We start from the raw sequence: 24,780 nt of genomic DNA on the forward strand, positions 1-24,780 counted from the left end.
GAGGAGAAGGACCCTCCCATGGCAAGGGTTTTCACATTCCAATACAGTTCTTACTATCAGTAGGAAATTTTTTCCAAGTATGAAATTTCCCAATGGTGAAATTTCCAACATTCATAAGTCTAAGAAATTTTAAAGTTTACAACTGCTCGCTCATGCACACAGTGTACCCCAGGCACAAACACCCCAAAAAGTCTTCCTCCCCCACCCCTGCCAAGGCCTACCCCGAGCAGCCTCCTGGGAGCAGCCTCCTGGGAGCCCAAAGAGCAAGAGCTCCACCTCACCCTTCTCCTTACCGCCCAGCAGAGCCTCCTCCTCCCCTTCCACCAAGGCCGCACTCCACTCTGTCCTCGTGAAGCCTGGCCAGCCTGGAGAGCTCTCTGCCCAATGGCTTTAGGCCTACCCGAAGGACTACCTCCAGGAGTGCTGGTAAGAGTCGAGCCCAGGCTTCCATCCCACCCCCACGGCATTTCAGCTTCCCCCTCTTCGGTTCTCACTTGTCTCTGACACCAAATACCTCTTCCCAAATCCCCAGCCCATCAAGGCTCCTCTCTGCCTCTCTCCCTCCCCAGTGCACCCTAGCTCAGACCCAGGACTCATAGTCATCGAGTCCATAGTAGGAACCGGAGTTAAGGCAACGAGTGATCATGGTCCCAGGACGCCAAGTCTCCATCCTTTTGTCCCCTTGGAGACTCTGTTTTCTTATTTATTCTAAGACAGAAGAGTAACAAGGGCTGGGCAATGGGGGTGAAGGGACTTGCTCACGGTCACCCATCTAGGAAGTGTCTGAGACCATATTGGAATCCATGTCCTCCCAGGTCACTGTGCTACCTAACCATCCTGACAGACACCCAGGTTTTAAACCCCATTAGGACCCAGGTATCCAGGTCCCCAGGCATTTACTCCCTTCCAGTGTCCAGAGTCTTGGACTTCCTGAAGGACCTGGGCATCCAGACCCGCTCCCTCTCCCTCTCCTCTCCATATAGGTTCCTTGGTGTTGGGGAAATGCCTCCTCTCCCTGTCAGCTCACTGGAAGAAAAGAATCAGACACTCATTTGGAACTGCTGAGGGGCTCGTGGCCCCTGGATTCACCTATTAAAAGGCTGTGAATGAGAACAAAGGAGAGGCCCATACGTGTGTCTCCTCCCACTCCCACCAGTGTGTGTGTGTGTGTGTGAGACAGAGAGAGAAAGTCACATTTCCCAGAAGCAACAGAGGCAGCTCCACTGACCTGGGTCATTTGGAGCAGCAATAAGAACAGCAGTCCAGAGTCCACAGGTTGGAACTTGTGTAGGCATGACTTAGACAGAAAAGGGGACACGACACAGCCTGCCTCTTAGACCTAGAAAGGTCTCATGTCTCAAATGACAAGAGAATTTGTTTGCAAACTGTAAGGACTGAATACTCTTTTGTAGCAGTCCAGGCCATATATATAATTAAGATGTAAGGATTGCGTGTGGACACATGGCCATTCTTGCACATGGCAATGAACTCCCATCCCAGCATTGCTAAGGTTAAGGTGCAAAACTTAGATCCCTTTGTCTTATCCACCCTGGGATAAACTCCACCTTTACCTTGTTCCAATCTACCAATCAATACACTCTGTATTCCTGATTATGCATTCTGCATCTTTGCATATCAAAGACATTAAAAGCAGCAGCCCACAGGCACCTCCCTCTCTCTCTTGGATCTCAGGCCTTGCCCAAAACTGTCTCTCACTCTCCTCCTCTTCTCTCTCACCTGGGACCTGGCCTTTGACCAGGCACTTTCCTTTTCCAATGCTGATCAAATTGTGGTAAATGATGGTGATGGAATCCCGTTGTGGGTTTAAAAATTTTTTTTTACTTTCTGCCTTAGAATAGATACTCCATCTAGCATGTTTCTTTGCTTCTGTCCTTGCACTTATAAGATGGAGCTAGTGCATTTGGTCAGCTAACTGCTTCACAGAGTGTTAAATTTATTAAGATTAGCAAAGTTTCGAGCTAGATAGCACAGTAGATAGAGTCAAGCCTAGACTAGGCTGGAGGTCCTAGGTTCAAATCTCGCCTCAGATACTTCCTAGCTATGTGACCCTGGGCAAGTCACTTCACCCTGTAAGAAAACCCTCTGATGACAGATAATATACCAGAGGTGAATGTGGGGAGAGGCAAAGATGGGCACCTCAAAATTTGGGGTACTTGAGGTTACAGAGAACCTCCCCCCAAAAACCCATACTCTCTTCCGGGGCCTCTCACTCTTACAAAGATATCTGACTGCATTATTTAACTAAAGATGAATTTAATAACAAGTTTAGATTGGGAAGGTATCAGGGTAGAGGGAATAGGGATTTCCCTATACTTTGTCACAGATTGAGTTTGAGTCTCTCTCAGCTTTTGAACTGAGGTCAGGCCTTGCAGGCTGGTGGAGGGTTTCTTTTATTCCTGTCTATGCTCATCTATGCTAGGTTTCTTAAGTTCAAAGTCTTTAGCAATAGACAGCAAGAGGAAGAAAATATTCTGACTTTCAGAGCTGGTTGGGCCTGTCTCTTCAGGCTAGCACCCCTAAAGACCGGCCTTAAGTTCAAGCTGCTCCCCTTAAATCCCTTTCCTTGATGACACGATCCATAGGAATCCAGGTAGAGCACACAGTTGGGAAAAATCTACGAATAGAGGTACTTCTACCCCGAGACATGGAGAAAGCATTCTTTCTAGTCCAATGGCCAGGAAAGAGTCCCCTCAAGAGGAACTGTCACTCTCCAAGTCTCCCCCAACCCCCACCAACTGCCTTCGCTGTCAATATCTTCACTCTAACATTCCAACTTCTGTCTGCTCCACCTCAGTGACAGAAATGCCAAAGCTTAATTCAGTTTTCCTTTCCACAATCCCCTTTTTTTTTGTTGTGACCGTCCCAAGGTCACTTATATTTATTATGCTTACCAAGCTACTAAATCTACTTTCTACCTACTCCCCCCCCCAAACAATAAACTTCCCTTTATATCTATTCTATGCTAATCTTATCTAATCTAAGGAATTTTATGCAGGAAAGTTTTGGGTAAGGGGGTAGTTTTGGGGTTTTACAATAAATTCAGTACAATAAATGTTTGAAAAATACCATTACAAAGAAATTTGAATTGCAATGCTAATATTCCTTACTCTTGCTATGTTAAACTAGTACAAACATTTTTCCTGTTTTTTTACCTATAATTATTTGCAAACTATTTTATCTCTATATCTTTCCATTAAACACAATTTCAGCATCAGCTTTACAACAAACAATTAAAAGTGCACTATCTGCAAATGTAGCTTCAATCTATTTCTAAGTATAACTGTGTATGCTATGCTTAATTTATCTTACTCCTAATCTATTCCCTACTTATTATAACTATTCTCTAAGTCCTTAGTCTATAACCTAATCTTATGTACAATGTATATACATGCTATGTTACATATTTATAGGCCCTCCCACTACATTTCTAACCTACTTATAGTATATATATATTATTTACAGAGATTATTTACACATAGTACAATAATATACATTGTTCTCGTATCCTGATGTCAGTCAAATAGAAATATCTATTGATCTTTCGATTTGCCCAAGGCCTTATAGAACTAACTAACTAACTAGATATATATATTTTTTTCATAAATGCAATTTCAGACACTCATTTATTTACACAAGGTCTCCTAATATATGTCAGTTTGTGATTTTGTGATTTATGTCTAATAGTGTTGTGTGGAATGGATATTTATTAAGTTTCTTCCACTTCTCATGTTGACTGATGGATCTCTTCTTTCTTCCAAGTATGTAGTGTTGCATGCTATTTCTCTAATATGTGAAATTAATTTTGTTTTATGCTTTCAACACACTCAGTCTTACATATAAGTTCAGTTTTACGTCTGTCCTTTTCTTGTATAAACAAATGTGCAAAGTTCAAAGTCTTAGCTGCCCGTTTCAGGTTTTTTTCTCTTTGTTTCTTCTTTCTGGCAGCTTTTCTTGTTGCTTTTGTCTGATTATCTTCTTCTTCTATGACTGTTACAGTGATGTTGGATTTTTCTGGTTTTATGTGGGAAGAGTGGAACCATGAGTCTTTCCCTGCAATTTTTATAGCTGTCAGGGTAGTAAGCAATACGTTGTGTGGTCCAAACAATTTTATGTCTGTAGCCAGTTTTCTATTGAAATTTTTTGTGTATACTTTGTCTCCTGGTTTAATGTTGTGCAAACTGTAATCCAGGGGTACTGTTTGTTGTATGAAGCCCATTTTGTGCAACTCTGCTATTCTTGTTTGTACAGCTTGTATGTATTTTGTTAACAATCTCCTCCTATCATTGCAATGTATGCTGGTTTACAAGTCTTTCTTTGCCAAATTGCATATCTGTATAGCATATCAAATGGAGAGATGGGCAGATCTCCATTGGGTCTTGTTCTAAGATGGAACAGAACTAATGGTAGAATGTCTGTCCATTTTAAGTGTTTCTGCACAAAATTTCCCTATTAATGTTTTGATGTCTTTATTTAATCTCTCCACTTGCCCTGAACTTTGGGGACGATACAGTGTGTGGCATGTTGCTTGTATTCCTAGATTTTTATCAATTTCATTTAATATTGATTGAGTAAAGTGACTTCCATGGTCTGAGTCCAATTTTGTGGGAATCACAAATCCAGGTATGATTTCTTTTAATAGGATTTTGACCACAAAAGCTGAGTTATTCTTTTTGGCAAGAAAAACTTCTGGCCATCTAGTCAGTCTGTCTATGATCACAAGGCAATACTTAAATCCTTTGTTTTTCGGCATGTTGATAAAATCTATCTGTATGCATTCAAATGGAGTATATGCTAAGGGACGACCTCCTTACCCTTTGGTCTTATAAACTCCCTGATTGAACTACATACAAATTTTACACTTTTGACAAACTCTTATGGTATATGAGGATATTCCTGGTGCAGTCCAACATCGTCTCGCTGAATCGATCACGGCTTGGGTTCCAGAGTGTCCTTCTGCATGTATTGCTTTGCACATGTGGTAGAATAAGGTTCTAGGCAGGATGGGTTTGCCTAGTAGTGAAAACCATATGCCCCTTATTTGTTTTGTCCCCAAGTTCTCTTTTAGAGGGCACAAGAATTCCAAATAATGATTTTTATTTATTTTTTATTTTATTTAATTAGATGATTTAGAATAATTTTCCATAGTTACAAGACTCATGTTACTTCCATTCCCTCTCCCCATCCCCTCCCATATCTGACATGTAATCCCACTGGGTTTAACATGTGCCATCGATCAAGATCCATTTCCTTATTATTAATATTTGCACTAGGGTGATCTTTTGGAGTCTACTTTCCCAGTCATAGCCCCACCAACCCATGTGATCAAGCGTTGTTTTTCTTCTGTGTTTCTTTTTGCACAGTGCTTCCTCTGGATGTGGATAGCATCTTTCTCATATGTCCCTCTGAATAGTTGTGGATGATTGCATTGCTGCTAGTAGAGAAGTCCATTGCATTCGATTGTGCCACAGTGTATCCGTCTCTGTGTACAATGTTCTCCTGGTTTTGCTCCTTTCACTCCGCATCAATTCCTGGAGGTCGTTCCAGTTCACATGGAATCCCTCCAGTTCATTATTCCTTTGAGCACAATAGTATTCCATCACCAGCATATACCACAATTTGTTCAGCCATTCTCCAAGGAGAGAACTGGAACTCAAAAAAAATTTTTTTAAACAAATGTTAAAATGTTTTCATGTATAACTGAGGAAAAGGAAATAAAACTGGAATAAAAGGCATCGATACATCTTTAAAAAAAAATGACAGGTTAAACATGGTCACAAATATTCACCAATTCAGAAAATAAGGAAACCATGTGTCATGCCTGACCCCAGTGTAAGATTTTTCATTTTCTGCCCCAGCTGAAGGATTAACGAATAATCACAGTATGAGGGAGTATATATTAGCTGGTCATCTCCTTTCTAGAGGAGAACATGAAGAGACTTGAGGAATGCCTCTCCCCACTCCAGATCACTGGAGACAATGAAGCATTCCCAAGGGAAAGATAAGCAAGGCTCAGATGGCAAAGAAATTCTCTGAGGTGGAAGAGGGGAGAAATGACTCATATCAGAAGGCTACACAACAGTTCCATAGAGGATGAAAGGAAGGAATGGGACACTTGCTTGGTCAGAATTCAACGGAGAGCTGAGGTTCTTCCTGGAGAGGAGGACCCTGGGTGCTCTGAGGAGGAAGCGAGGGCTTGTCCTCCAAAGAATGATAGCAGAGGGCCCCAGCAGCTGCCAGGGAAGGCATCCTTCCGGAATGGTCAATAAAAGAAGAGTTATAATTGGTGACTCCCAGCTCAGAGATACCAAGGCTGCTGATAAGGAGCCGGATACAGTCAAGAGATAACAGAGACCCTCCCAAGGTTTCTCAGAATGGGCGACAATGACCTTCTTCTGGGCATTTCCATGAACACTGATGTTATTAGTTCCACAAGGAACCTAAGAAGGTCTGCCAAAGATGGCAAGAAATGAAGGACCAGACTTGGTGGCAAAAGCTGCATCTTCTTCCCTTGCCCATTCAAAGTATGTGAGTCCCTCACACTCTGTATGAAAGGGGATCCTTTTCAGTCAGTCTCACTCCCTGGAGCAGGGGTCCCCAAACTATGGCCTGCAGGCCACATGCGGCCCCCTGAGGCCATGTATCCGGCCCCCACTGCACTTCCAGAAGGGGCACTTCTTTCATTGGTTTGTAGTGAGAGGAGCACTGGATGTGGCGGCACCACAAAGCATGGCTTTGTACAGTACTACTTCCAGTGACATAATCCTTTGTGTGGCACCTTAGAACTAGGCACCATGCAAAGCATTATGTAGCTGCACAGTGGAAGACGTCAGCATGGTGAACAGCGACCTGGGGGAGGGAATTCCGCACTGTGTATACTGCTGCCCGGTTAGGGTTAGTATAAGGACCGGCCTGCAGTCCCTATATATTTTTACCTGTGGGTAATCACCTGAGAAGGAGAAGGGAGACTAAGGAATTGGGTGAATAATAAAGACTCAGAGACAACAAGTTCAAACAGATGGGGAGTGGCGCGATCTCCGTGAATATTTCCCTTGGATAATTAATTAAAGGGAAACGTGAGGAATAAGAAAACACGTGGGGAGTCACAACTCCTTAATGCCTCCTATGGACAAGAGAGTCCAAGCATTAATAGGAAGCATTGGGGCGACAGCATCTCGAGGATCAGCAGGAAAAGATGGGACAGAGAAGTCAGAAGGTCCAGAAAAGTAAGAGAGAGATTCGCGCTTGTTCCCCAGTATTGATTGGAGGTTTTAGGAATGTGGATTAGGAGGAGATCAATGCATACGTAACATGGCAATGGTCTTAACATTGGTTGAATTGACAATGACTGAATCAAAGAGGTGGAGATTAATCCAACCTGAGCTTTGCAAATGAATGTACTTCCAGCCAAGGCATGGCTGTCAAGGCCCAGCCCAGGAATTTGCCCATCCTTTGCTAGTCCTTTGGACTGTCCCTTTCCATGCCAGGTGTCTGGTAAATGAATATACAGGATACAATATCAATACATCAATCATACTTCCAAGATGCTAAGATGCCTGGTGTGCTACATATCCCCCCTTTCTGTTTAAAAAGTAAAACAAGACTATATTATGTTAACAGAAAAATAAAAATTATAAACTCAATCGAAAACAAAAATGGTAGTGAGTGGAGTAAAATTAATCAAAATGAATTCCAAATAGAATAGCCAAATTAAAATTAAAAATTATGAAAGACCAATAATAAAAATGAAAATTATCTTAACTTAGTAATAATCCTATAAAAATGAGAAGATAAAAAATGAATTTTTACCTCATCTGGCAAAGTCAAATGTAAAAAGTTTATCAAACATCAATAAAAAAAATAATAAAATGATCTTCACTCTTTAGTGATCCTGAATTAATGTGATATCAGTTCCATAGTCCACAGGACATGTGCATTAATATGTCATTTTCCCCATGTACAGTCAGGGACTATAAGAAGTTGTCAGACCTTTAATAGTTAAAGAAAAGGACTATATCACGCACGAGATGAGAGCGAATTCTTTTCTTTCCCTTGTCCTGTATGCTACAGGTTAGGCTCAGAGTTTTAGGGTTAGGCTTAGAGTTTTAGGGTTAGCGTTAGGGTTGGGGTTAGAGTTAGGGTTAGGCTTAGAGTTTTAGGGTTAGGGTTAGGCTTAGAGTTTGGGTTGTTTTTATAGTCTGGCCCTCCAATGCTCTGAGAGACAGTGAACTGGCCACCTGTGTAAAAAGTTTGGGGACCCCTGCCCTGGAGGTTTTGATGGCAAACATCTCCTCTCATTTCTCTGAGCTTGAGTCAATGGCCTATGAAATGAAACAGTTCCTTCATCCCCACTTACCAGGGCATGAAGAAGGGCTTGGATCTAACCAATGTTAAATCGAGTTGGCACTCCCTGAGGTAGGCTGGGCACCTAAAGTGCCCAGGTAGCCATCCGTGCTTGGGCTGTGATGCAGACATGAAGGAGGCCTTTTGCAAGAATACAAGACCCCAAAACTTAACTTAAAAAAAGAGAAATGTTGCATGTGGCCAGGAGGGCAGCCTAGGCGGAAGCCTGCTTCCTAGGGGGAAGAGCCTGGGTATAAGAGCTGTGTGTTCCCCCCCCTTCCAGGCCATCAGTTCTGGGGATTTTATACTCTACAATGGTGAGGGTGTGACTGGAGCAGGGGGTGGCAGAAGGTTTCCCACAGGGCAGGGTGGTGGACAGATGGACGAGGGGTGTCTCTTGGTCCATCTCAAACCAACAGGACAATCCAAGGAGGTGGATCCTCCAGGTCAGACTTTGGGGTTGGGGGTCCCAAGGGTGTGAGGGAGCAGAAGAACTCCCCTGCTGACAGTCTGCCTGAGTGCTGGGGGTGCAATGCCCCACCATCTCTCCCCCCCAAATATCTAAGGGAATGGGGGTGATGACCTCCTCAGTCTTCTGTAGTTTCTTCAAGGCTGTCCCTGCCTGTCCTCAGCAGAGGGGGAGGCCTGGCTGCGGGGGCTGGGATAGCATCTCACAGGGGAGTAGCCAGAACTGGGGTGGATGGAATCTCCTGGAAGCCTCAGGTTTGGGGTAAGCCCCGAAGGCACTGAGTCCTTGGGATAGAGGCCTGGGGTTCTCTCTGCTTTGGGGGCTGCTTCCCTGTGCTGGATCAGAGAGTTATCTGTCTGGATGGCTGGCCATCCGTGATTTAAAACACAGGAAAAGGCCCAGAATGTAAGGAAAGGGATAGTTATGGGGCAGGTAGTTGAGCTAACAAAAGAGGGGCTCAGATAACAGGGAGGGGGAGCTGGGTGGCTCAGTGGACTCAGAGCCAGGCCTGGGCAGGAGGTCCTGGGTTCAAATATGGCCTCAGACACTTGCTACATGTGTGATCCTGGGCAAGTCACTTGACCCCCCTTGCCTAGCCCTTACCACTCCTCTGCCTTGGAGCCAATACACAGTATTGATTCCAGGATGGAAGGTAAGAGTTTAAAAAAAAGATAACAGGGAGGGGGGTCTTCAGCATCCTCAGGGAATGTGGGGAGCTGAAGGACATCGAGCCTCTGCTTCCTGTAACCGGCTGACCCGTCACAAAGAGGACAGTCAGTCCCGAAGGCAGAAGCAGAGAAAGCAGGACTGGGGCAACAGCCATGAACAGAGAAGATCAGTCCAGCAGATGCGTCATTCAGCATCAGCATCTGGAGGTCTCAGCCGCAGCCGCCATCTCCAGAGCACCACTTCGCGCCGGCTTCCTCCGTTGATCCTTGGGCAACGTCCAGCTCAGTGTGGCATCCAGGCTTGCTGGAGCGACCTCAGTTTACAGGTGACTATCTTCCCCCGGATCCTGGGGCAGATCCAGAGGGCTCTGGCCTGTGGTCCCTCATGGCCCTCCTTCAGGGCTGGACCCTATCCTGTCCCCTGGCCATCTGAAGGAGCGGAGAGAGGTCAGTTTGGAATCTCTGAAGGGCAACTTTCCAGAGCCATCCCAGAATCCTCTGTGATTTTCCAAAGCCACCTTCAGCCATTCTAGAAGTTATGCCTCAGTTAACGATCCAATGATGAGAGCAAAATCTCTATCTGATCTCTCCCTCCCCCCTCTCGATTTCTCTGTCTCTCTCTCTCTGGCTCTCCCTCCCTCTCTGTCTCTCTGTCTCTCCCTTTTTCCTTCTCTCTCTCTCTCAAACTCTCCCTCTCTCTGTCTCTCTCTCCCTCCCTCTCTCTCTGTCTCTCTCTCCCTTTCTCCCTCTCTCTCACCCTCTCCCTCCCTCTCTCTCCCTCCTCTATTTTGCTATCTATCCCTCTCCTTCTCTCTCTCTCCTCTCTCTTTCTCTCCTCCCTCTCTCCCTCTTCCTCCCTCTCTCTCTTTCTCTCTCCTTCCTCCCCTCTCCCTCCTTCTCTCTCTCTTCTCTCTCTCCCCTCTCCCCTCTCTCTCTCTCTGTGTCTCTGTCTCTCTCCCTCTCTGTCAGTCTCTCTCTCTCTCTCTGCCTCTCCCTTTGCATACTCAAGCACTATGGACTTTAGATCCAAGTCCCTCTTTCTTCTCTGACTTGCTTTTACTTTTCCATTTGGTATCACTTGCATTGCTAATTGGTAACTGTAAACCTTAAAATTTCTTAGACGTAAGAATGTTGGAAATTTCCCCATTGTGAAATTTCATACTGGAAAAAATTTCCTACTGATAGTAAGAACTCTATAGGAATGTGAAAACCCTTGGCATGGGAGGATCCATCTCCTCCCTACTTAAGACTACTTTAGGACAGAAACCTTTTGCTAAACAATGAAAGGGCTTTGACCTGTGCTTAAGCATAGAACAGGAAGTTCTTTGAGTCATGATTGATTTTAGAATTGATACAATAGAGATACTTGGAATGAACAGAACCAGGTCTTGGAACTTACAATCTCCACCCTACTTAGAATAACAGGATTTAGGAAGGGCTGCAGCAAAGATCAAGATTTAATTATTTGAGAATATGACCATCAACAGACATGTGCAAAGCCACAGACCTCTGGGCAGTCCTGGGTTAAACTAGAGCCACCATTGGCACAGGGGAGACATCGACAGTGATTGGTAGATGTGAGAACTGAGGGGAGGGAACTTAGATGGTTTCCTTACATATAGCGGGGTCTGAGGACAGAGGGAAGAGAGATTTTTGCTCTGAGAGGTTTTGCTCTGAAGGAGTCTGGAAGTGGAGGCCCCTGAGACTGTTTCTCCATTTTGGTCACGTGAGTGATAGGGACTGATCTCTTTTCTTTGCCTCAGCTATCTAAGGGCTTGTCCCTTTTGGCCCAGCCTAAGGAGAGGTGGTATTTAAGTCCTATTCCCTTCTCTCCCCTTTCTCTCTCTCTCTCTCTCTCTCTCTCTCTCCTCTCTCTCTCTCTCTCTCTCTCTCTCTCTCTCTCTCTCTCTCTCCTCTCCCTCTCTCTCTCTCTCTCTCTCTCTCTCTCTCTCTCTCTCCTCTCTCTCTCTCTCTCTCTCTCTCTCTCTCTCTCTCTCTCTCTCTTCTCTCTCTCTCTCTCTCTCTCTCTCTCTCTCCTCTCTCTCTCTCTCTCTCTCTCTCTCTCTCTCTCACCTTTCTTCCTCCAGTTTGTAAATAAAAACTCCAAAAGGTTAACTGCTGACTTGAGTTTTCATTTAGGAATTACATAGCTGAATTCCTTGGCGACCTTAAATTAATATATATCAGTCTTTTTAAAGTGATTTCCATGTCACATAACCCAAAGGAATCGGGATTGCAAGGACTCCATCATGGAATCACTGGATCTTAGGCTAGTACTCATCAGTACATTTCAGTTTATGGAACAAATTGGTAAACTGAGGTAACCACTGGGGATTGAACAAGAATCTAAGGTACATTCAGGTTGAAAATGAGCTTTTGTTTACATCCAAACAATACTTAAAACACATGTTTTAGCAGCAGCTTCCAGTAAACATATTGCAAAAGAATTTCATGGAGCATTGAGTATTCCAGGGTCTATATGCAATGCTGAGATGGAAAGCCCTGTAAGTGCAGTAAACCTTAAAGCTAGCCTTTGGACAGGTGAAGGAGGAAACCACTTATGATCAATTTTTTATAAAAAACCATTTTAGGTAAGTTTAAACACTTAAAGCCATTTTTTCTTGAACCTGTTAGGATGGGAAGGTAGATAAGGATGGAAATAGCCTTCTTCTTCTTTGCCTTTCTTTCTTCCTTCCTCCTTCTTCCTTCTTCCTTCTTCCTTCTTCCTCTTCTTCTCCTCCTCCTTCTCCTCCTTCTCCTTCTCCTTCTTCTTCTCCTTCTCCTTCTTCTCCTTCTCCTTCTTCGCTTTTCCATACAGACTGAGACTTCCCTGACCCACAAGCCTGACTACAATTGGGGTGTCCTTTTGCAAACCCACACATGTATGTGATCACCATCGTGGAACAAAGCGCCAGTGGAGGACTCTAATAGGGAGCTGAAAGTGCAGGAGAGTTGTCAGTTTCAAAGGGTCCCACATTTCGGGATTATCTTTCAGTTCAGAATCCAGCCGAGGAGGAAGCTGGATCTGAATGGTGAACTCATAGCTGCCCCCGTCTCCTTCTTGTCCATCTTGGCCAGGATCTCTGGGCAGGCCCTGCCTTAAAATGCAAGGCAAGAGTGAGTTTGGAGAACCAGGAGAGGAGTGAGGGGCCGGGCTGAAAGGTGAGGGAGGGGCTGCTGCCCTCCTTCCTGCTGGATTCACCAGTGAATTCTATCAAACATTCAGAGAACAGCTAACTCCAATACTATACAAATTATTTGGCATAATAAACACAGAGGGAATTCTACCAAACTCCTTTTATGACACAAACATGGTACTGATTCCAAAACCAGACAGGTCAAAAACAGAGAAAGAAAACTATAGACCAATCTCCCTAATGAATATAGATGCAAAAATCTTAAATAGGATACTAGCAAAAAGACTCCAGCATGTGATCAGAAGGGTCATCCACAATGATCGAGTAGGATTTATACCAGGGATGCAGAGCTGCTTCAATATTAGGAAAACCATCCACATAATTGACCACATCAACAAGCAAACTAACAAGAACCACATGATTATCTCAATAGATGCAGAAAAAGCCTTTGATAAAATACAACACCCATTCCTACTAAAAACACTAGAAAGCATAGGAATAGAAGGGTCGTTCCTAAAATTAATAAACAGTATATATCTAAAACCATCAGCTAATATCGTCTACAATGGGGATAAACTAAATCCATTCCCATTAAGATCAGGAGTGAAACAAGGATGCCCATTATCACCTCTATTATTTGACATTGTACTAGAGACACTAGCAGTAGCAATTAGAGAAGAAAAAGAAATTGAAGGCATTAAAATAGGCAAGGAGGAGACCAAATTATCGCTCTTTGCAGATGACATGATGGTCTACTTAAAGAATCCTAGAGATTCAACCAAAAAGCTAATCGAAATAATCAACAACTTCAGCAAAGTTGCAGGATACAAAATAAACCCTCATAAGTCATCAGCATTTCTATATAATTCCAACGCAGCTCAGCAGCAAGAACTAGAAAGAGAAATCCCATTCAAAATTACCTTAGACAAAATAAAATACTTAGGAATCTATTTCGCGAGACAAACACATGATCTATATGAACACAACTACAAAACACTTTCCACACAACTAAAACTAGACTTGAACAATTGGAAGAACATTAACTGCTCATGGGTAGGACGAGCCAATATAATAAAAATGACCATCCTACCCAAACCCATCTATCTATTTAGTGCCATACCCGTGGAACTTCCAAAAAAATTTTTTAATGATTTAGAAAAAACTATAACAAAGTTCATTTGGAAGAACAAAAGATCATGGATATCCAGGGAAATAATGAAAATAAAATACAATGGAAGGTGCCTTGCAGTCCCAGATCTCAGACTATATTATAAAGCAGTGGTCATCAAAACAATTTGGTACTGGTAAGAGAAAGAAAGGAGGATCAGTGGAATAGACTGGGGGCAAGCAACCTCAGCAGGACAGTATATGACAAATCCAAAGATCCCAGTTTTTGGGACAAAAATCCACTATTTCATAAAAACTTCTGGGAAAATTGGGGGACAGTGTGGGAAAGATTAGGTTTAGATCCATACCTCACAGCCTACACCAAGATAAATTCAATATGGGTGAATGACTTGAACATAAAGAAGGAAACTATAAGAAAATTAGGCGAACACAGAATAGTATACATGTCAGACCTTTGGGAAGGGAAATACTTCAAAACCAAGCAAGAATTAGAAAGAGTTACAAAATGCAAAATAAATAATCTGGAATACATCAAATTAAAAAGTTTTTGTACAAACAAAACCAATGTAACCAAAATCAGAAGGGTAGCAACAAATTGGGAAACAATCTTCAGAAAAACCTCTGACAAAGGTTTAATTACTAAAATTTACAAAGAACTAAATCAATTCTACAAAAAATCAAGCTATTCTCCAATTGACAAATGGGCAAAGGACATGAAGAGGTAGTTCTCAGCCAAAGAAATCAAAACTATTAATAAGCACATGAAAAAGTGTTCCTACATCTCTTATAATCAGAGTGATGCAAATCAAAAAAACTCTGAGGTATCACATCACACCTAGCAGATTGGCTAACATGACAGCTATGGAAAGTAATGAATGCTGGAGGGGATGTGGCAAAGTGGGGACACTAATTCATTGCTGTTGGAGTTGTGAATTGATCCAGCCATTCTGGAGGGCAATTTGGAACTATGCCCAAAGGGCGATAAAAGACTGTCTGCCCTTTGATCCAGCCATTGCACTGCTGGGTTTGTACCCCAAAGAGATAATAAGGAAAAAGACTTGTACAAGAATATTCATAGCTGCGCTCTTTGTGGTGGCCAAAAATTGGAAAACGAGGGGATGCCCATCAATTGGGGAATGGCTGAACAAACTGTGGTATATGTTGGTGATGGAATACTATTGTGCTAAATGGAATAATAAAGTGGAGGAATTCCATGGAGACTGGAAGAACCTCCAGGAAGTGATGCAGAGCGAAAGGAGCAGAACCAGGAAAACATTATACACAGAGACTGATACACTGTGGTACAATCGAAGGTGACGGACTTCTCCATTAGTGTCAATGCAATGTCCCTGAACATTCTGTAGGGATCTAAAAAATACTATCCACAAGCAGAGGATAAACTGTGGGAGTAAAAACACCGATGAAAAGCAAGTGCTTGACTACAGGGATTGAGGGAATATGACTGAGGAGAGACTCTAAATGAACACTGTAATGCAAATACCAACAACAGGGAAATGGGTTTGAGTCAAGAACACATGTGATAACCAGTGGAATCGTGCGTCGGTTATGGGAGAGGGAAAGGTGGTGGGAGGGGTGGAGGGGAGGAAAATAAAATGATCTTTGTTTCCAGTTAATAATGTTTGGAAATGACCAAATAAAATAATGTTTAAAATTAAAAAAATAAAGTAGAATTAGAACCTTAATATATATATATATATGTATATATATATATATAGGAAAGCCTAGGGAAACTGGGAGGGATCCTGGACCGGCTGGGGGAAGATGTGCCAATTTTAAAAAGATAAAAGAACAGTCTGCCAGGGAACTGAATTCTGGGAGCATTCCAGAACAGAACATGAAAGGGAAACAGTGGCTGCAAGGAGCCAGCCTGCCTTTATGAAGCCCACGTCACGCCAGACTAAACTCATTTCCTTTCTGGACAGGGTTATTGAAGTGGTAGATGAGGGAAATGACATAGGTATAGATTGCCTGGCTCTCAGCAAGGTTTCTAATAAGACATTGTATTATTCTTGTGGCGATGATGGAGGGATGCGTGCGGATCTGACAATAATGCCCGGAGATAGAAGCCGAGGACTCCAAGATTCATCATTAACAGTTCAATGTCACTTGATGAAAAGTGTCCCTGATCACCAGGCATACCTCTGGGCCGTTTAAACTTTGTGATTTTTAAATAAAAAACAAAATATCCACCCATCAAACCTGCAAATGACAATAAGAGAGGGATAGGGAAAAGACTGGATGATAGCTGCTGTCCAGAAAACACAGATGAAATTCAACAAGGATCCATATCAAGTCATACCTTGGGTGCCAAGGATCCATTTTGCAATGATAAAATGGGTGTGACCATGGTCAGATGAAAAAGATCTGGGGCTTTTAGGGGACTGAATGTTCGTTTTGAGTCAGCAGGACATAGATTAGTCAGATCTATGTATGAGGGGGACCAAAGAAGAGCGAGAGTGAGAGCAGAGACAGAGATAGCCAGAGAGAGCCAGAGAGGAGAGCACACCTTTTGAGACGTGAAATGGGTAATGTTGAAGGTATTAAATGAAAAAGGTTTTGCATAAACAAAACCAATGCAACCAAGATTAGGTTAGGATTAGAATTCTCTGGAGATTGTATACTCATGTATAAGTATTAGATCTGCAAGTGGGTTATAGAGGGTAAAGGCACATAATCTCACGGCTGGTCCCCTAGCTAATCTGAGTTTGTGGCTCACATCATCACTCCATTCACTTGCAAAGGGCACGCAGCTGCCCTGTCAGCTAAATCCAAAGACCAAGGCAAGTTGTTGCTTCCTCCATCTCCCTGGTTGGACAGATTAGACATGATCCATGAGGCCTCTGGCATCCTCCCATAGTGAGCATTCATGGGCCTAATCAAAGGGTGGGGATAAGACCAAAAAGGACTTTCACAGGGAAAAAATTTATATTAAATTCATATAATTAGATGGAAAGCAGGAAACTGGGGGTGGTGGGGGGGGGTGGACAATGTCTCTGATAAAGGTCTCAATTCTCGAATATAGAGAACTAAATCAAATGTATATGATTAGGAGTCATTCCCCAACTGATAAATGGTCAATGGATAGGAAGCAGTTTTGAGATGAAGAAATCAAAGCTATGGTCATGAAAAAAGGCCTTCAATCACTTTTTTTCTTCTTTTTTTGAAAAACCTTTACCTCTTATTTTAGAATTGATACTAACTAGGAGTTCCAAGGCAGAAGATCTAAAGCGTTATTGATTAGAAAAATGCAAATGCAAACAACTCTGAGGTACCATCTCACACCTATCACATTGACCGATATGACAGAAAAGGAAAATGAAAAATATTGGGTGACCTAGGAAAACTAGAACACGAATGAATGGTTGGTGGAGTTGTGAACTGATCTAGCAATTGTGCCCCTTTTATAAAAGCATGGACACTCTTTGTTCTGACCAAACCACCACTGGTTCTGTGTTCCAAAGAGATTTTCAAAATAAGGGGAAGGATCAAGGTGTACAAAAATATTTACAGCTGCTCTTTTTGTGACGGAAAAGGATTGGAAATTAGCAGGATGCCTATTCATTGGAGAATGGCTAAATACCTGGTGGTTTATGGTTGTGCCATAAGAAAAGACCAATAGGATGATTTCAGAAAAAACCTCCAAAGAATGCCATGAACTGATGCGAAGTGAAGTCAGCAAAAGCAGGAAAGCATCGCAGTACCCAGTAAAAGCAACCATAGGATGAATCGCTGTGAATGACAGGAAAAATGCAATGATTCGAGGCCCCTCCAAAGCATGCAGGACGATAAATGCTACCAACCTGCGCTGAAAGAACTGATGGAGTGAGACTGTGAACAGTAGCAGGCCATCTTCCACTTGATTTTCTTTGGGGGATTTTAGAAATGAGTCTTCTTCCACGACAGGACCAACTGGACGTGTACAAGGAATATCAAATGGGATGACGGGGAGGAGAGAATTTGGAATTTGAAATTTTATTAAACAAATGTTAAAACTGTTGTGTAATTGGGAAAGAAATTCATGAGCCAAATTTAAACGTGTAGAACTGAACACTATATCTATATATATATATACGTAAATGTGTGTGCCCAGTGATCCGGAGGGTCTGAGCGCTGAGGGTATTGGGTTGCATTAAGAGGGATGTATCTTAGCATAAAAAAGGGAGCAGATAATTTGGAATATAAAAACCTTTGCCTTAAAGATCTCCAACAGGGTTCTAAAATCCCAGCTATAGTGGAAAGTGGAAAAAATCAGTAAGGCCAAATGTCTTTGAGAGAGTGAGACAAAGAGACAGAGACATAGAGACACACACAGAGAGAACAGAGAGGGAGAGAGAGAGGGAGACAGAGAGAGAACAGAGAGGGAGAGACAGAGAGAGAGGAGAGACAGAGACTGAGAGAGACAGAGACACAGAGACAGAGGGAGAGAGAGGGAGAAAGGGAGACAGAGACAGAAAGGGAGGGAGAGACAGACAGAGAAAGAGAGACAGAGAGAGAGAGGGAGGGAGGGAGAGACAGAGACAGAGAGAGAGACACACAAATACACAGTGTGGGGTCCCAGAACTGCAGGGCCCACAAGGGAAGGGGTTCTCCTTAGTGCTAGGGACCCGAGGAGAGGCAGGGAATCTGAGAACCAGGGTGAAGAATGACAGACACAGACAAATCAGTGTTTAAATAGGACAGGCAAACCCCTATGACATTCTCCTTGGAAGGAAAATATGAGAGCTACACGAGGTAGAGGAAGAGATTAAGGCAGAGAATGGAAGCCGAGAGGGGCTGGAGCCTCAGGAGAGGAGAAGCTTTACTAGAGAGGGGGGGGGGGGGAGAGATTCCTAGAGCAGAGTGAAGATCCAAGAGAAAATTCATGGGGCCGCCTTCTGTTTTTATTGCAGGCTGTAAGTGGGTAGCACTCTCAAGCACGTAGCAATCACGATACAAAGCAGAGACAATTCAGATTGGATGGCGAGGTGAAGGTGACACCTTGATGGGCGTGTAGATTTCCACCTGCGCTGTCGACTCCGAGCCAAAATGTTCATGAGTTTGTCTTAGGCAACAGGCATGTGGCCGGGTCAAGATTCCACTCACAAATATCAGAGTATCACCTTGTGTCTGGAGACACAGTAACCATACAATCATTTATATTTCATAGATGTGAATATGCTTGGAATGCTACATATCCCCCTTTTTTGTTTTAAAAATCAAATGAAGTGAAAGGTGAGTGATATAAAATGTAACGAAATTTGGGAGTAAAATTAAAAATAGAAAAATCATGTAGCATCATCAATTGATACTTCAAGTGATTCAAAGTAAACATCCAAAATATGTAGCCAAACCTCTGGCTGTGAAAAGTAATTGTGATTGTCAACAATAAGAACAATTTCACTCTCACCTTATTAATAATATTGTAGAGATAAAAATGATCTCAATGCTTAGTAATGAAAATCGAAGATAAAAGTCTCATCAAAGTTTAAAGTAATGATAAAAATAATCAGAAAATGATCTTCCCTCAAATTATCCTGAATTATTGAGGTAGCAGTCCCATAGATCATAGGACAGGTGCATTAGCAGATAGTGCCCACACACAGTTAGGATTAGAAGAAGGTGCCAGAGCATTCATAGCCAAAGAAAAGATGACTGTATCTGGAGTGAAGGGGAAATTCCTTTCTCTCCCTTGTCCTGATTATGCATTTTAGGGATATACCCGCCCAGATGCCTGCCACATGGCAATAGGGTTGGACCTTGATACTCGAGCCACCTGCGAAGGAGGGTGTCAAACACCGTGTCCCAGTACCTCCAACCTCAGCAGCCCACATCCATCCATCTCTTATGGAATATACGTCTGTGTGTGGCTTTGGCTGTCTGGCCCATTGAGGTGTCCTCTGCATTCCCTTTTCATGCAATCAGTGATGGTCTCCCAGGATAGTCACCTGCAACTTACCAAATGCTGTCATGTTCTCATAATCGCACACTGTTGGGTACATATCAAGAGAAAAAGTTTTGCACCTTCATTGCTCAGCATCAGAGTGTTAAAAGTACTTGAAATATATTTCAAAATGTAAGAAAAGAAAAACAACGGAGGAGAATCAAAGTATTCAGAGAAAATAAAGTGAGAGCATCAAATCAAGATTGCTCAATAGAATGAAAAGTGTTATAAAATGGTATAAAATGTTCTTAAAATACTTTCTCTCTTATCCCCTTTTTGTTGTTTTTGAATCGCATACCAAATATATTCGCATCTTTTACATTTTCCAAACAGCAGTGCAAACATCAATTCAAGTATCAAAATGGCCATAAACATTACATTTTGATTTGTTGTTGAGATAACACGCATGAAGCTACTGAAGGGACCTTGCACCTTCTGGCTGCATGTTTCTTATATGAGCCTTATTTAAATCTCTGCTTCTGGGTAAATGAACCATTCAATAGAATAACCCAGAATATACCATAACCAATGTTTGCAAAATTCATTCCACCAAACCAATGTTTGGATTAACAGAAGCTTGATTTGCTTTCTATGTAGAAGCAATTTCTACAGCTTCTTGTTCATATGGAGTTTGATGTGACTTATTGTTCCTAGTTGTCAATGAATAATATTCCATGTGCTTTTTCTACAAGCTTATTAGTGGCCTGCTCATTTTTTCCTATTTTCAATACATACTCCAAAAGGGGAAACTGAGGGAATACTTTGCCCTTGCTCCATGTATGTGTACAATAACCTATTCCACCCAGGAGGGTCAACCATCTGCGCGTCCACAGAGATTGTCCAACCTGGAGCCCTCAGTTTACTGCTGAGGCTTTACTTTCATATACCAGAACGTCTTCCAGTACTTGAAGTGGAAGCTAATAGACCCCAAATCCAGCGGCCTGCCTGAATTCTGGGACTGGAGTTAGAGAGCAAGAAAGAATCCCCATAAAGATATTCCCCAAGAAGATGGAGTTCCAGGACTAATCATCAATAATGATATTAACATGTAACTACAGCAATGGTCGTTGGCACATAATGTCTACATAGGCATTACCAAGAACATAATCTATACATGGATGTAGATGATCAATTTTCAAAAACTTGGGTTCCTAATTAGAATTTCAAAGTGCATTTTGCCTGACATCTCAGCCCTTTTCTAAGAGTGACATCAGGACCATCGGTCCAATAAACAGCCCTGTGCAGCATCTCCTGCACTAAACATCATTTTTGTGGTCAGGGTTAATAGGTCTGTGCTGGGCCTGAAACATTTCTATCTCCTTCTCTTTGGAGAGTCATACCGATGTCGGTACCCTTGTTACTAGTAGCATTTCTTACAATACAAGTAGGAGTTTTACAATGCACACACAATAAATTCCCTCATGACATATATATAACACAGACAGCCAAAATGAAAGGTATACGTTAGTGTCTAAACAATCATAGCTATTTCGATTTTGTCTTTGTAGTGTGGGATCCACTTGATGTCATAGATATGTACAAGTGGGGTTTAGTCCATATAAGTTAACATGCTTGATGTTGGTTTAGGTATAAAGGACCAATAGAGGTCAGCATGACAAGTGTCCATCAGTGGAATAATAGTCAATGTCACTAAAAGCAGTGTCATGTCAGTCTTTGGTGTGGTTATAGTCACCAGTAATGGTTTCTTCCAGCGTGCCTGTTATGCAATCAGCTGGCATTGTTGATGTTCCTCCTCTGCTTCTCTTCCTGCTCCCCTGCCACATGGCATGACGTGCTTGGTGGGTGACCAGGTGTTTTCACTCTCTGTAAACATACAAACAAAACCTCGACCCACAGTTATCATCCTGTTGGGTCCCTGACAGTCTTAATGTCCTGGTCATATTCAGACCAATCCCTGTATGTCATACAATGCAACGTTTATCATTACATGGGAATTGTGATTTAATAATATCAGCTCATATTCCATCTGGGGTGTAGGAGAGATGGATGGTTAGTAATACCATGCCCACCCCTTTTTTCTTTTTTAAAAGCTTCAATGCCTTTTCCAATAACATAGACTATTGAATAAGATTGATTCTAATGAAGACTTACTCTTTTTGCAAATATAAAGTGAACCCTATAAGGTAACTATCATACCTACATTTTGGACGATAGGCACAATTTGTGCTTCAGTTGGACAGTATTCCATGTACTGTCAGAACCTTTCGAATTCTATCGTTTGATATTAGAGCATATTTGGGTAACATGGAACAATTCCAATAAAATAATTGCAAGTTACACATTGTACAAATACCATTTGAAGTGTTCAGGTACGTGATCCACCTAGATCTTACAACAAACAAACACCCATACACTAGCACAATAGAATATGTGTAAGCAAATAAATGATAGTTTCCTCTAGATAGATTGTCTTACATAGAAGTACATTTGTGTGGATATTGCATTAGACCTGCGTAGGAAGCATTGTTATTGTCTCTGCAGCCCATGTGCTGCTTTTTCTGTTGTCTGGCCTCTGTGCCACGTTGTGGACGGTGCCAGAGACATCTGCCTTGTCCTTTCTGGGCAGACTTTCTTTCAGCTGGATACTTTTATTTTTCCTCCATGGACTTAGTATTTATGCCTTAGTATTTAACCAACAGTTATACTAGAATTCATTTTAAAATATTATTACAGATAAAATAACTGTTGTCTGCATATTCTGTAGCAAATGACAAAAGTCAAAGATTTTTAACTTTCTAGCTTTGCCTTTTAAGAAATACAATTAGACCTTCCCATAGAATTCTGCCATGTCCATTAGATCCAAAAATAGGCATAGCTTAAGACCTTTTTGTCTTACTATAAGTATGGGTTTAAGTACTTTTCATTGTTCAGCAAAGAGTTTACAACTTTATCTTCCCCTAAGGTATGCTTAACTTTGGGGAAGTAGAGTTCTCACATTCCTGATCAAGTACCTTCACTGCCCAAATGGAGAGTGGTCCCAATGGGAAATGGTCCCAATGGGAAATGGTCTTAATCCAACCTTATGAAGTAGGATCTGGGAATTTTTTTTAAGGTTTACAAACCTAACCTTATGAAATAGAGTCTGAGAATTTTTTTAAACCCTTACCTTCCGTCTCAGAACCAATGCTGTGTATTGGCTCCAAGGCAGAAGAGTGGTAAGGGCTAGGCAATGGGGGTCAAGTGACTTGCCCAGGGTCACACAGCTGGGAAGTGTCTGAGGCCAGATTTGAACCTAGGACCTCCCATCTCTAGGGCTGGCTCTCAATCCACTGAGCTACCCAGCTGCCCCCGAGTCTGAGAATGTTTAAGGTTCACACCCCTCTAGGGTAAGCCGAGGGTTCCGGGGCTCCAGATCCACTCTAACCCTCTCACTGTCCAGGACTAGTCAGGGAGAGTCAGGCCCAGAGCATGGAGATCATGCTGGGCCAAAGGCACCTCAGGGAGAGCAACAGCCTGTGGCCCGGCTCTCCAGAGTCCCTTTATAGGGGGCCCTGGTGGCTCCTGGAGGTTCCTCTGAAAAGGCGAACAGGACCTGGGGAGGCTGCAACCATCTCAAGCTATATCTCTGCTCAAATACCTCAGAGCTTTCCCCAAAGCCCCTGCCGAGAATGTGGGCTGCCTGTCCTTCCCTCTCCAGAGCTAGCTGAGCAGCGGGCCTCCAGCTTTGGCTCTGAGCTCTGTGGCAAAGGCCCCGGGGCGTCTCCTGAGATAGGCCCAAATTTTCCAGTGCCCCCCTCCCCCGGCCCAGTCGTGGCCAGGGGCTGGAGAGGGCCTTCCTCCGGGGTGCTGCCCCCTTCTTCCTTGTCATGCCTTGCATGGGACCCGGGGAATGCTGCCAGCTGGCCCCCCCTGACCCTCCCTACCCATACATGAGGCTACAACAGGGGCCTCCTGGCTGTGTTACGCCTGGGAGGCTGCCCCTTCTTAGCTCAGCTGTCCCAGAGAGCCATAGCCAGTCTGCCCTCCCCGCAGAGAGTATCCTGGCCCTCCTCCAGCAGCCCCCTCCACCCCCACCCCAGAGCCCTGATCCTCAGGCCCACCGAGACTCCCTGAGCCCAATGAAACCCCAGAAAACCTCACCAGGTGAGGCCCCGGCCTGGGGGGCTGCAGGGCTGCAGGGGAGCCCGCGGGGGCCGGCCAGCCCCCAGCTCCGGCCTGCTTCCTCCCTGCTCGCAGTTGTCCAGCCCGGAGAGCTCCACCTGCCGGAGGAGGAAGTGGAAGCGGAACTGTCGTTCCTGCTGTGCTTCCCCAAGCCTGGCCCGCTGCAGAGAGCCGTGGAGGAGGGCAACTACCCGCCCCTCGGGCCCTTCACGGCCATGTTCGAAAGCAACTTTGTGCAGGTGACCCCAGGCAGGCCGGTGGGCCCGGCTGGGGGAGGACGGGGGAGGGCTGGTCCGGGACACCCAGCAGGCCAGAGTCCCCTGGGTTGCTTCCCTAGATCAGAGCCCAGACTTTTCGGGAGGAGCACCCCGGGGAGCCTAGTGGAAGTGGAAGGTAAAGGACGCCCCCCTCCCCCCTGCTCCCCTGCTCGCTGGCTCGAGCTCTTCCTGAGGCCTAACCCGGTCCCGAATCCCCCCAGGGCAGCCCAGCGTCACCATCTGGACCATCTTCTCCAGTATTTCCAGGTCTCCAAACCCGTCCAAGGTACTAGGGAGGCTGGGACTGACGGTCAGGCCAGCTGGGCCCGGCCCAGAGGGCCGGCGTGACTCCTCCCCCCTGCCCTTGCCAGGCTATCGGAGCCTTCCAGTTCAGGGCCCTGCAGGTCCCCGTCGTGCTGGGCTCCAGTCCAGACCTTGTCCTCCTGGCTGGGCCTCCTCGAGGATTATTCAGGGCCGCTGCAGAACTTTGATTTCGAATCTCAACCCAGCGTGCTCAGGGACCCATTAGAGCCCCAAGAGGGCCCCCAAGTGTACCCCCAAGACCAGAGGTATCCCCAAGAAGGCCTCAAAAGTGGTGCCAATGCAAAAAGCCGCAGCAGCCACAGCCCCAAGAGCAGCACGGGTCTAAAGAGCAATCGCGTGACTCCTCAGGGGAACCCAGAACCCCTGCCGAAGT

This window comes from Monodelphis domestica, chromosome 4 (assembly GCF_027887165.1).
Source record: "Monodelphis domestica isolate mMonDom1 chromosome 4, mMonDom1.pri, whole genome shotgun sequence".
Taxonomy (NCBI): Eukaryota; Metazoa; Chordata; class Mammalia; order Didelphimorphia; family Didelphidae; genus Monodelphis; species Monodelphis domestica.